This window comes from Triticum aestivum, chromosome 7A (genome assembly GCF_018294505.1).
Source record: "Triticum aestivum cultivar Chinese Spring chromosome 7A, IWGSC CS RefSeq v2.1, whole genome shotgun sequence".
Lineage (NCBI taxonomy): Eukaryota > Viridiplantae > Streptophyta > Magnoliopsida > Poales > Poaceae > Triticum > Triticum aestivum.
The window spans coordinates 117145795-117155116 of record NC_057812.1 but is presented as its reverse complement, the minus strand read 5'-3'; positions in this window follow the sequence as shown (position 1 = coordinate 117155116).

The window sequence follows — 9322 nt, the reverse complement described above, 5'->3', positions numbered from 1 at the left end:
CGCGGGCGGCTCGGCGCGGAATCCGACGGGTGCGGGCGCGGTCGCCCGCGGGGCGGCGGCGGCGGCGAGATGGGCTCACGCGGGCCCAATCTGGTACCGCGGGCCGGCGGCGGAGCTGAGGAGAGAGAGGGCGGCGGTGGACAGATGGCGGTCTCCGATTGGACGCAGGCAGCGGCGGACATGTCCGAGCTGCGGGATTTTTGTCCGGCGGCGCGAGGGGAAGAAGCTAGGGTTTGTACCGCGGATTTTTGGGAGGGGATCACATATTTATAGGTAGAGGGAGCTAGGAGAGTCCAAATGAGGTACGGTTTTTGGCCACGCGATCGTGATTGAACGCTCTAGATGATGGAGGAGGTTTAGGTGGATTTTGTGTCACTTTGGAGGGGTGTTGGGCTGCAACACACACGAGGCCTTTTCGGTTCCTCGGTTAACCGTTGGAGTATCAAACGAAGTCCAAATGGCATGAAACTTGACAGGCGGTCTACCGGTAGTAAACCAAAACTGCATGACAAGTCTCGCTCCAATTCAAAAATGTTTAACACCCGCACACGAAAAGAGGTAGAAAGGGGCACCGGATGACATAGGAGCGCCGGATTGCAAAACGGACAACGGGGAAAAAGTTCGGATGCATGAGACGAACACGTATGCAAATGCGATGCACATGATGACATGATATGAGATGCATGTCACGCAAGCAAATGACAAGGCAACCACAACGAATAACCGGAGAACACCTGGCAAATCGGTCTCTGGGCGTTACAGGTCGACATGGAGCTGGCGATGTCCGCGGTCTCCTACGCCTCCTCTTCGACCATTTCCGCTTCGATATCTGTGAACATGGCGTCACTCTCACCCTATCAGCCCGCATGACGCGCTGACGCCATCGCTCGCGGCGGATCGCAAACGCCGCTAATGGATAGGTACAACGCCCGCTACTCATTCAGAAAGTCTGGATCCTCCGCGACCATGCCGACGACGGACTCGTTGTTCGCTTTCCCGCCGGTGATTTCCACCTTCATGAGCATGTGCTCGCTGAGGAGCCGGAGATTGTAGCTTTGGTCCTCGGCAGGATAGCTATTGGAACCGGCCAACCAACAATGTATGTTGTCAATTACGTCAATTGTATTTGTATTTCCACTTGATCACTTGATCAAAATGTTTCCATATGCTCTCTGCTAAATCAATGAAGCCGGCCAACCCGGATCTTTCAAAAAAAAACATGAGTTGTTGCTTTCAGCCATATTACAGTTGGAGAAATCGATCAAATAAACGCCGACATTTCCTTGCTTAAAGAAGGTTGGTGAAGAGAGATAGGCAGATACGAAATACCCCTATATATTGCTAGTAGTGATCTAGCATCACCGCTAGTCGTTGTGCAGCTTCTCTGGCACTGACAGAATAAATCCCGGTGCCGTTCGAAAACAGAGCTTTGCGCATCAATAGGCTAACTAGGAATGGAAGGCGTTAGGGAATGCAGCAATGAGACAATTGTTTGTAGCACATGTATCTCCATCGGCCATATCCACGGTGGATTTGATTGATCTGTTGAACGTTTGCTGCAGTGATCAAGCACGGATCACAAGAGCCTCCTCCAAATTTGATGCGTTACGTCACTTCATTGTCGACCTTCTTTCTGTTCGTTCTTTGCCTTAATTTTGCCGTGTGCTAGCGCATGGACTAGGTGATGCTAAAACGGCAGAATCAGATTTAGTAGGATACTAAATAATCACATTATGGTGGCAACTTGTTCTCGAAAAGGAATATTGTGGTTGAAGTTGGATCATTGGTTGTCCTAGTACGTACTGGAGTGTTACATACTGCGAAATAGTGCAATTTCTGTACAAATTTTTCCATAATTTTTTTAAACTATATTGTGTTTCTTCTTTTAGGGTAGTGCCAATACCCTCATTTGATTTTTCTTTAGGAAAACTTCTGTTTTCATTTTTCTCTTAGTTTTCTTATTTTGTACTTGAACTACTCGAACGTCTTATATTTAGAAACGAAGGGAGTAGTTTATGTTTTTGTTTATGGAAAAGCAAAAGACCAGCTGAGTGATCGGAAAAAAAATGCCATTTGTCCAACTGAGGCTCCCTTTTGAGAAACCATAGAGAAATGATATGTCCTTGCTTCCATTGAGATTTACTGGCGAAATTATGGTTTGACACAGTTGCCGTGTATGGTTGCAGGCACTCTAACCATTTGAGTAGAGAAGCAATCGGTCAGATCAAAGCATGCAGTTTTCGAACAACTTTATTGGTGGTGAAACGCAAAGTAGCCCTCTCACTCTTAGGATGCGTATTTACCGACAGGCTTATGATATTTTATTTTGATATAAGGATGGATTTTATTGACTCAAAATGAAGCATCAAGTCAATGTAAACACCATGAACACACATTCGATCTGTGCATAGCTATGTGAGTTGCACACAGCCAATACCAACACATACAAAGAAAAAATAAACACACCAGCAAAGAGCATCACGTAAGACCAAAGCTATTCCTAAGCGAGAAAAAAGAGCAAACAAAATAGCGATCGGCAAACTAGAACGACAATCGTATCCACACCAACCATCTTTTGATACCACAGGGATAATGATGTTCTTCAATAGCAACGTCTTTAGGAAGGAAACGACGCTCCACCGTCATCCTCACCGGATCCAACCACCAGAGGCTAGATTTCAAGGTTTCACCTTGAAGAACAGATCCAAGCATATTCAAGCAATGCCTTCAACAAGGTAACGACGCAAAAAACATCGCCGTTGACAGGTATAGCCCACTCGAATCAGACCTAAGTTTTTCACCCCGGAGCTCGAGACTGGGTACTCAAAAAGTACCACCAAATGGGAGTCAACCATGTTTTATCACCACCACTTTTCCACAATCCCGTCAGCTACATGCGCCGGGCTAGAAACCCCATTGTTGCCACTTCACGACCATATCCTCTTCGCCAGTCGCCGTCCATAGATTGCATCTCACCACCGAAAGCAAACTGGCCGGAGTGAGTGCCACCAAACCCACAATGGAGTCTTTCTGCTGCATCCTGCAACCTTGCTAGAACGAGCCACCGGCACTAGGCATTAGATCTATAGAGAAGAATCCTCACGAATATGTTGTGTTTGTGTCGAATATTTTGTACTAGTTGGGTTACGCTTGGACTTGGTGTTGTAGTGTGGGTAGGATACTTGTAGTGTCGGAGTCGGACACGTTGTACCCTTGGCCTCTTATATATGAGGAGGGACCCCACGTTGTAACCCATGATGACTAGATAGCGACAGGCACGCAAGGGGGTGCTGACGACTTGTGCCGGCGCCCGGGTGGCCGGTGTTGCGGTATCTCGGGGAGGAGCGCCCGTAGTCATTACCCCAGGGAGTAGGTGAGTTCGCCGAACCTCGTTAACAAATCTCGGTGTCGTCATTGCTCGTGTGATTGCTTGTTCCTTGATGGATTGACCGTGTATCTTGGATTTATTCTAACAAGTGGTATCAGAGCTAGGTTACAAGGTGATTTCGCTTGATCCAGAGGTGGAGATATTCGTGGAAGTGTCACGCGTCGGCGAGATCGGAAAACGTGCATGGCATCAGGGTGGCGTGAAACAACGTCGAGTTTGGAATCGGCGAGGTCGATACGTGGCCTAAGAAGCTAGCAGCTGGGCCCAGATGATGTCCAGCGGGGATGCGGGCAAGCAGCCCAAGCGGCGGAAGACGCGTGCAGGGGCCGGTTGAGCCTGGACTCGAATTGTCTCGGCGTGCTGATTTAGCAATTATCTCGATGCAATCAGAAAAAGAAAAGGTGAGATTTGTTTAAGAAAAAAAAACAGGACCTAGTCCTGGTGGAACTCGTCCTCGTGCCTAAGGCGGAGAGCTGCGGATTCACTTAATAAAAGGGGCAGCGCACAAGGCAAAGGCAAGACAGATCAGATCGGCAGAATAGAAAATCCATCGTGGTACTCGCATCCATCAGGGAGGGCAAGAGGCTTTGGCAGAAAAAGCAATTTTTTTCAATAAAGGGTAGACTTTATTGACTCAAATGAAGCATCAAGAGGATACAAACATAATGAGAACACACCCGGCCTTCACATAGCTAGGATGCACACAACCAACACCAACGCACGCACACAAAAACACGCCGGCAAATAGCAAAGTCATATAAGACCAAAACTATGCGTAGGCGAGGTAAAAGAGAAAATGCCTCAAAGCGATCAGATCCGCGATCGGCAAACTATAACAATGGTCATATCTGCATCGACAATCTCATGACACCACGCGGACGACGAGGTTCTTCAACAGCAACGCCTTCAGGAAGGCAGTGACATTCAAGTGTCGCCGTCACCGGATCCAGGCACCCAAGGCTAGAATCTAGCTTTTCACCCTGAAGAATCAGTCCGAGCATTCCGAACAATGCCCTCAACAAGGTAACGATGTAAAACATCGCCATTGCCAGGTATACCCAACTCGGGCCAGACCTAGGCTTTCACCCCGGACCTCGAAACCGGGTGCTCAAGTAGCACCATCATCAAAGTCATTCATGGTTGTCGCCACCACTTCTCCACGATCCCAGCAGTACATGTGATGTGACCATCGCCGCCGCACAACCATCCCTCTGCATCAAGACTTCGTCCATAGATTGCATCTCACCGCCGAAGTCAACCACCGGATCTGCAGAGATGAAACTCACAAGACCAGCTAGTTGAATCGCTAGTAGTATGCGGAGGTTCCATTCGTGTATTTGGGGATCACGGGAAGACTGCTCGGTTATTTTTCGCAGGGCCAGCCATACAAAGAACCATGGCGCTATCGGGTACCAGGTTTGAGGTGGAGAAGTTCAACGAAACTGGAAGCTTTGGGTTATGGCAGACAAGGGTGAAAGATTTGTTGGCACAACAGGGATGCTTGAAGGCGTTGTTGCAGGAAGCCAAGCCAGCTAAGATGGAGGCGGATGACTGGGAGGAGTTACAGTTGAAAGCAGCCGGGACTATACGGTTGTGTCTGTCGGACCAGGTTATTTATCATGTGATGGATGAGAATTCGCCGAAGAAGATCTGGAAGAAGCTGAAAAGTTAGTTTATGTCCAAGACTGCGACGACCAAGGTGTATCTGAAGCAAAAGTTATATGGAATGAGGATGCGGGAGGGGTCAGATCTTGTGGAGTATATGAACGCCTTTAATCAAGTCGTGACGGATCTAGCACGCTTGGGTGCAACGGTTGACAACGAGGATAGGGCAATTCTGTTTCTTTGTTCATTGTCATCATCCTATGACCATTTGATTACTACTTGACGCACGGCAAGGAGACCGTCAAGAATGAGGATATTACTGCATCATTGCTATCTTATGATATGAGAAAGAAGAACGCGGTGGAAGTCTCTCATGGTGAAGGTTTGCTAGTCAAGGGTGAGCAGTGGCGGAAGGGATATGAGGCTAGGAAGAACAAGAAAAAGAAAAAGAATATACAGTGTCACAAGTGTAAGCAGTGGGGACATATGAGAAAGGACTGTCCAGAACTCAATGGTGGGGTAAGTGCTAATAAGGCAACTCATGATGATGACTCAGACAGCAGTAGTGATGTTCTCATAGTATCAGACAGGCGGTCAACCAAAGGTGAAGCGTGGATGTTGGATTCAGCTTGCACTTTTCATGCAACACCCAACAGGGAGTGGTTCTCTTCGTACAAGTCTGGTGAGTTTGGTTTAGCCTATGTGGGCGATGACACAGGTTATCGTGTTGCTGAAGTAGGTGACATCAAAATCAAGATGTTTGATGGAGTTGAGCGGATGCTTCGGGGAGTCAGGCATGTGCCGGGGCTAAGGAGGAATCTAATTTCGCTTGGTGTTCTTCATGATGGTGGTATGGTATTCCGTTGTGATCGGGATAGGAAGACCATGAGAATCATGAAAGATGAGGTGACCGTGATGATTGGAGGGGGGACGGCTTCACATCTTTACAAGCTGCAAGGGAGCACTATTGCAGGTGGAGTCAAGGAGACTGGAGTTGCGGGAGTAGCAGCGGGGTTTCACGGCGGCGGCGGGTCTGGGGCAGACTCGTCGAGTAGCTCTCGGTAAGCTACAAAGAAGACAACACAAGTCCGGAGTACATTGAAGTTTGACGCATGGACACATTTAAGGTGGTGGAGAATATTCGTCAAGGTGGAGTTTGTTGTGTTTGTGTCGAATATTTCGTACTAGTTGGGTTACGCTTGGACTTGGTGTTGTAGTGTGGGTAGGATACTTGTAGTGTCGGAGTCGGACACGTTGTACCCTTGGTTATATATGAGGAAGCACCCCACGTTGTAACCCATGACGACTAAATAGCGACAGGCTCACAAGGGAGTGCTGGCGGCTTGTGCCGGCGTCCGAGTGGCCGGTGTTGCGGTATCTCGGGGAGTAGGCGAGTTCGCCGAACCTCGTTAACAAATCTCGGTGTCGTCATTGCTCGTGTGATTGCTTGTTTTTCGGTGGATTGACCGTGTACCTCGGATTTATTCTAACAGAAGACGCATCGGTGGCACCACAATCTATAGCTCAAGTGAGATAACACCACCACATGCAGTAACTTGCTCCCCGTCCTAGGGAATAATTCCAAGGCCAGACCACCGCATGCATCCAAGGCGAGCGGCGTGTCCTCATCGACTCCCCATGGGCTTATGGTCTGATGGCAGAGTTTCAGATGTAAAAATGTAGGGTTTGCATGTGTCGGATGTGAAAAACAATTGTACTGATCAGACCATGTAGTTGTTGAACTGAATTTAGCAGTAGATTTACTTACTTTTATCAAAAAGACTAGATTAGTTATTGGAACCGTCCAACCAATAATGTATGTTGCCAATAATGTCAATTACTGCTTGTAGCAATGGTACAATTGCAGAAATTTATCAAATAAATGACAACATCGGTTTACTTAAGTGAGTGGTGAAGAGAGATAGTCAGGTTCCCCTATATATTTGTCCTGACGTAGCATCAACACAAGTCTTGTGTGGCTGCTTCTTCACCAATGTGAACCTTGGTACAGTTACAAAATGCAGCTTGGTGTGACATTGAGAGGCTAATTAGGAATGGAAGGTGTTAGGAATGCAACGAATGAAGCAACGAGATAAAAAGTTGTAGCACATGTAGCTGTTGTGTCCACAGTGCAAGAGGTGTCTAGTGTGCTGGATCGTTGCTTTAGAATTTTGATGCACGGGACGGACACGCACCACGACAAACCTCCTTAAAATTGGATTTGTTCTACCGACATACAACGTCTTTCTCTATACTGTTCCGCTTGTCACATGCCTTAATGTTGCCATGTACGAATTAGGTGGGATGGTAAACTTCATGGTGGTCAACTTGTTTTAGAAAACATTGCGGATGGCCAACTCACTTAAATTGTTAGGGAGCCTCTATTTATCAGTGAGTTCATTTTATATTTGTCTCTAGGCCGGATATCTGGTCCAATTGTGCAACGACGGGTGTGATGCTCTGAAATTTTTATTCGGTTCCCAATAATTCGATCAATTCCCTTTGATTATTGGATGCAATATATTTGCTGGCTCACTACCAATGTCAATTCCACACCTCCCACAGCCATGGGTTTCAGTGAAGGGAGACTTAACATACTCTATGTTGATTGGTTGATGGGCATGGGATTTCATATGGGAAGGAGAAAGGGAGTAGGCATGCTGAATTCTCAAAGATTTTTTCCTCGGGAACCAGGTAATTTAGGTGAGGAGAGGGAATTAGTTGCCCACCAAACCCATGAATCTGGGAAAAACCTTGCGTCCCCTATTAGCATCATATCAAGGTTACCGGCTCAGGACCCCCTACCGAAATCTCCCGAAATCAACTTCGATAGTGCTAGGAGCAGCGCTGGTCGCAGATGAGTAAGAGGCGCACTCGCAGTTCTATGCCAACATCTAACACGAGAGTAGTGGCTCCGAATGTATGTTGGATGTTGCAGTCTGACTCGTAACAGCGTGGAGTGGTAGCAGCCACTTCCATGCCGAGACATGGGTGGCCACCCGACAACCATGTCACTGGTCTAAGGTGGGAAGCCATACCACCAGTCTGCTATTGTCTTTTTGCCCTAGCGAGAGTACTGGCAGATGTGGACTATCGATCGATCTGTGATTGAGATACCGGTTGAATACCGCTCCATCTAGGGTGAAAACTCTTGTCCTGGTCCTTTATTGGTCTAGGTCAGCAATGACAGACTTGCGTTATTACCTTGTTGAAGGCAGTGCCTTCTTGTTGTGGTGCCGGTCTTCATTGGTTGGCCTCGGTAACGGATGAAAATCCTTGTCCCGACTGTCCCCACCAGACATGACGACGGCGGCGTGAGGAAACTGATGTTGCTATGGAAGAAGTCAACTTCGTCATTGGTGTTCTTTAATATCTTGTAAAGTTTCGACCCTGGTGAACTTTGTTATGTACTTGCTTATAATAATTAATAAGATTGGTTGTGTGCATCATAATGATGCCGAGGCTGGGGTTTGAGCTTCCTTTTCAAGAGAAAAATGTAACGTAAATAGAGAAAAAGAGGCATTTGTGTTTGGTGCAACCATGCAAGGGAATCCAGTTTGCGAGAGTTTCTAATCGAGCCGGCGTAAATTGAGTCTCCAAATAACCAGAGAGGATCGATCTACAAAGGAGCATTGAACTCCAGGCTAAATCACGGCCTTGACATCAAGCGGCAATGAGTTAAGGTCGATCGTCTAGGCGAACAGAATCAATTCGGTAGCTAGCTAGCCAATAGGGCCTGGAGAAATATTTCACCGTCGCGTGAAGAAGACATGTTGATCTACCAGAGTTCCATACATAGCAGCCATTCATAGTCAGCAAAGTAGCACAATACGAATGTAGCGTCAATATAGAAGGCTTACCATCCTTATAATAAGAGGTGCTGCAACTTCGAGTCAGGTCATTGTTGGGCATCTCCCATGGGCAATGCCCTGTAGAACTCAACTCGTCAAGATTGCATGGTAGTGCTTGGATAACTAGGAACGAAAGGCATATGGGAATTGGGCTACAGCATTACCACGATTGATCGTGCAGCTAGGTGCGTTGGTACTTGGACAATGTATAAACCATGGGTAACACAACAAAGATTGTGTGGGAAGTACAGTGCAGAAGGAGACCTAATTGAATTGCCAACCGCATGGATCGATATCCAATCATTGTTGTCCTTGTTGTAGCAAGCTGCAAGGGAACCTCCTCTATGTATGTTGTTGGAATTGCATAATGTATTGCTCATGTGCAAAGGCACATATATATGATGTACAAGAGGTGGGCCACGACCTCAGCTATACAAGGAACTAGGAGGTGGGCCCAATACACAGATATGCACAACAC